Source organism: Taudactylus pleione, unplaced genomic scaffold, assembly GCF_031769625.1.
Source record: "Taudactylus pleione unplaced genomic scaffold, aTauple2 ptg000321l, whole genome shotgun sequence".
Lineage (NCBI taxonomy): Eukaryota > Metazoa > Chordata > Amphibia > Anura > Myobatrachidae > Taudactylus > Taudactylus pleione.
In genome coordinates, this window is record NW_028284722.1 from 3,089,284 (window position 1) to 3,095,000 (window position 5,717).

Genomic DNA, 5,717 nt, shown 5'->3' on the forward strand with positions numbered 1-5,717 from the left:
GTGACATAGATATACAGAAAGATAGGAGATAGATAGATTGATTGATTGATATGAGATAGATTTGAGAGAAACAGAAAGTTATGAGAAATATATATAGATAGTTAGATAGATAGATAGATAGATAAATAGATAGACAGAAAGATAGAAAGATATGATATAAAAATGATATGATATAAATAGATAGATAGATAGATATTAGATAGATAGATAGATAGATCAATATGAGATAGATAGATAGATAGATAGATATGAGATAGATTGACAGAAAGAAATGAGATAGATAGATAGAAAGATTGATCGATATGAGAAACAAAGATAGATAGACAGAAAGATTGAAAGATATGAGATAGATAGATAGATAGATAGAAATTTAGATAGATAGATAGATAGATAGATAGATAAATATATATATGAAATAGATATATATTAGATAAATAGATTTATATGGGATAGATATATAGATAGATGAATTGATATGATATAAATAGATATATAGATATGACATAGATATAAATGAAATAGATTGATATGAGACAGATAGATAGATAGATAGATAGATAGATAGATAGATAGATCAATATGAGATAAATAGATAGATGAATAGATAAATAGGAGATAGAAATATAGATAGATAGATAGAAAGATTGATAGATATGAGATAGATAGATAGATAGATAGATAGATAGATAGATAGATAGATAGATATGAGATAGAGGGATTTGAGAGAAATAGAAAGATATGAGAAATATAGATAGATAGATAGATAGATAGATATATAGATAGATAGATAGATAGATAGATTGAAAGATATATATGAAATAGATATATATGAGATTAATAGATTTATATGAGTTAGATACATAAATAGATAGAGAGATAGATATGATATAAAAAGATAGATAGATATGATATAAATAGATAGAAAAATAGATATTAGATATATAAAAATAGATAGATAGATAGATAGATATGAGATAGATAGATATGAGATAGATAGTTATGAGATAGATAGATAGATAGATAGATAGATTGATAGATATATATGAAAAAGATATATATGAGATAAATAGATTTATATGAGTTAGATAGATAGATAGATAGATATGAGATAGATAGAAAGATAGATAGATAGACAGATAGATAGATAGATAGATATATCGATAGATATGAGATAGATAGATATAAGAGAAATAGAAAGATATGAGAGAAATAGAGATATATGAGAAAGTTAGATTGATTCATAGATATTATATAGATATATTTGAGATAAATAGATTTCTATGAGATAGATAGATAGATTGATATGGATAGATTGATTTGGGATAGACAGATTGATATGGGATAGTTAAACATATTAGATAAATAGATAAATAGATAGATATGAGAGAGATAAATAGATATGATAGATAAACAGATAGTTAGATAGATAGATAGATAGATATGAGATAGATAGATAGATAGATAGATAGATAGATAGATAGATAGATAGATAGACAGATCAATATGAGATAGATAGATTGATCAATAGATAGATGTGACATAGATATACAGAAAGATAGGAGATAGATAGAAAGATTGATATATATGAGATAGATAGATAGATAGATTGATTGATTGATTGATATGAGATAGATTTGAGAGAAACAGAAAGATATGAGAAATATATATAGATAGTTAGATAGATAGATAGATAGATAGACAGAAAGATAGAAAGATATGATATAAATATGATATGATATAAATAGATAGATAGATAGATATTAGATAGATAGATAGATAGATAGATAGATAGATCAATATGAGATAGATAGATAGATATGAGATAGATTGACAGAAAGAAATGAGATAGATAGATAGATAGATAGATAGAAAGATTGATCGATATGAGATACAAAGATAGATAGACAGAAAGATTGATAGATATGAGATAGATAGATAGATAGAAATTTAGATAGCTGGATAGATAGATAAATATATATATATGAAATAGATATATATTAGATAAATAGATTTATATGAGATAGATAGATATATAGATAGATAAATTGATATGATATAAATAGATATATAGATATGCCATAGATATAAATGAAATAGATTGATATGAGATAGATAGATAGATAGATAGATCAATATGAGATAAATAGATAGATAAATAGATAAATATGAGGTAGAAATATAGATAGATAGATAGAAAGATTGATAGATATGAGATAGATAGATAGATATGAGATAGAGAGATTTGAGAGAAATAGAAAGATATGAGAAATATAGATAGATAGATAGATAGATAGATAGATAGATAGATAGATAGATAGATTGAAAGATATATATGAAATAGATATATATGAGATAAATAGATTTATATGAGTTAGATACATAAATAGATAGAGAGATAGATATTATATAAAAAGATAGATAGATATGATATAAATAGATAGAAAAATAGATATTAGATATATAAAAAAAAATAGATAGATAGATAGATAGATATGAGATAGATAGATATGAGATAGATAGTTATGAGATAGATAGATAGATAGATAGATAGGTAGATTGATAGATATATATGAAAAAGATATATATGAGATAAATAGATTTATATGAGTTAGATAGATAGATAGATAGATAGATAGATAGATAGATAGATAGATAGATAGATAGATATGATATAAATAGATAGATAGATATGATATAAATAGATAGATAGATAGATAGATAGATAGATATGAGATAGATAGAAAAATAGATAGATAGACAGATAGATAGATAGATAGATATATCGATAGATATGAGATAGATAGATATGAGAGAAATAGAAAGATATGAGATAAATAGAAATATATGAGAAAGTTAGATTGATAGATAGATATTATATAGATATATTTGAGATAAATAGATTTATATGAAATAGATAGATAGATTGATATGGATAGACAGATTGATATGGGATAGTTAAACATATTAGATAAATAGATAAATAGATAGATATGAGATAGATAAATAGATATGATAGATAGATAGAGATAAAGATAAAATAGATTTGAAATAGATTGCGAATTATGAGATAAAAAGATGTATATGAGATAGATAGATAGATATGATATAGAAAGATATATATGAGAAAGATAGATAGATAGATTGATAGATAGATATGATAGATAGATAGATATATAGATAGATAGATAGATAGATAGATAGATAGATAGATAGATAGATAGAAATATAGATAGATAGATAGGATATAAATAGATAGATATGATATAAATAGATAGATAGATAGATAGATAGATAGATATGCGATAGATAGAAAAATAGATAGACAGATAGATAGATAGATAGATAGATAGATAGACAGATAGATAGATAGATATGAGATAGATCGATATATATATATATATATAGATATATAGATAGATATGAGATAGATATGAGAGAAATAGAAAGATATGAGAGAAATAGAAATATATGAGAAAGATAGATTGATAGATAGATATTATATAGATATACATGAGATAAATAGATTTATATGAGATAGATAGATAGATAGATAGATAGATAGATAGCTAGATAGATAGATATATTGATATGGATAAACAGATTGATTTGGGATAGACAGATTGATATGGGATAGATAGCCATATTAGATAAATAGATAGATAGATATGAGATAGATAAATATATATGATAGATAGACAGATAGATAGATAGATAGATAGATAGATAGATATGAGATACATAGATAGATATATAGACAGATCAATATGAGATAGATAGATTGATCAATAGATAGATGTGACATAGATATACAGAAAGATAGGAGATAGATTGAAAGATTGATATATATGAGATAGATAGAGAGATAGATAGATAGATAGATAGATAGATAGATAGATAGATTGATTGATATGAGATAGATTTGAGAGAAACAGAAAGATATGAGAAATATATATAGATAGATAGATAGATAGATAGATAGATAGATTGATAGATATATATGAAATATATATATATGAGATTAATAGATTTATATGAGATAGATAGATAGATAGATAGATAGACAGAAAGATAGAAATATATGATATAAATATGATTTGATATAAATAGATAGATAGATAGATATTAGATAGATAGATAGATCAATATGAGATAGATAGATAGATATGAGATAGATTGACAGAAAGATATGAGATAGATAGATAGAAAGATTGATCGATATGAGATACAAAGATAGATAGACAGAAAGATTGATAGATATGAGATAGATAGATAGATAGAAATTTAGATAGATAGATAGATAAATATATATATGAAATAGATATATATTAGATAAATAGATTTATTTGAGATAGATAGATATATAGATAGATAAATAGATATGATATAAATAGATAGATAGATATGACATAGATATAAATGAAATAGATTGATATGAGATAGATAGATAGATAGATAGATAGATAGATCAATATGAGATAAATAGATAGATAAATAGATAAATATGAGATAGAAATATAGATAGATAGATAGAAAGATTGATAGATAAGAGATAGATAGATAGATAGATATGAGATAGAGAGATTTGAGAGAAATAGAAAGATATAAGATATATATATAGATAGATAGATAGATAGATAGATAGATAGATAGATAGATAGATTGAAAGATATATATGAAATAGATATATATGAGATAAATAGATTTATATGAGTTAGATACATAAATAGATAGAGAGATAGATATGATATAAAAAAATGGATAGATAGATATGATATAAATAGATAGAAAAATAGATATTAGATATATAAAAATAGATAGATAGATATGAGATAGATAGTTATGAGATAGATAGATAGATAGATATGAGATAGGTAGACAGAAAGATATGTGATAGTTAGATAGAAAGATTGTTAGATATGAGTTAGATAGTTAGATAGATAGATAGATAGATAGATAGATAGATAGAAAGATAGATAGATAGTTTTGAGATATATATGAAATAGATATGTATTAGATAAATAGATTTATATGAAATAGATAGATAGATAGATAGATAGATATGATATAGATAGATAGATATGAGATAGATAGATAGATCGATATGAGATGAATGGATAGATAGATAGGTAGATAGATAGATATGAGATTGATAGAAAGATAGGAAATATATAGATAGATAGAAAGATTGATAGATATGAAATAGATAGATAGATAGATAGAAAGATACATAGAATGATATGAGATAGACAGATCAATATGAGATAGATCATTAGATAGATATGACATAGATAGACAGAAAAATAGGAGATAGATAGAAAGATTGATAGATATGAGATAGATAGATAGATAGATAGATAGATAGATTGATATGAGATAGATTTGAGGGAAATAGAAAGATATGAGAAAGATAGATAGATAGATATGAAATAGATATATATGAGATAAATAGATTTATATGAGTTAGACAGCTAGATAGATAGATAGATAGATAGATAGATAGATAGATAGATAGATAGAAAGATATGATATAAATAGATAGAAAGATAGATATGAGATAGATAGATATTAGATAGACAGATAGATAGATAGATAAATAATGAGATAGATAGATATGAGAGAAATAGAAATTTATGAGATATATATATATATATATATATATATATATATATATATTAGATAAATAGATTTATATGAGATAGATAGAAAAATATATATTA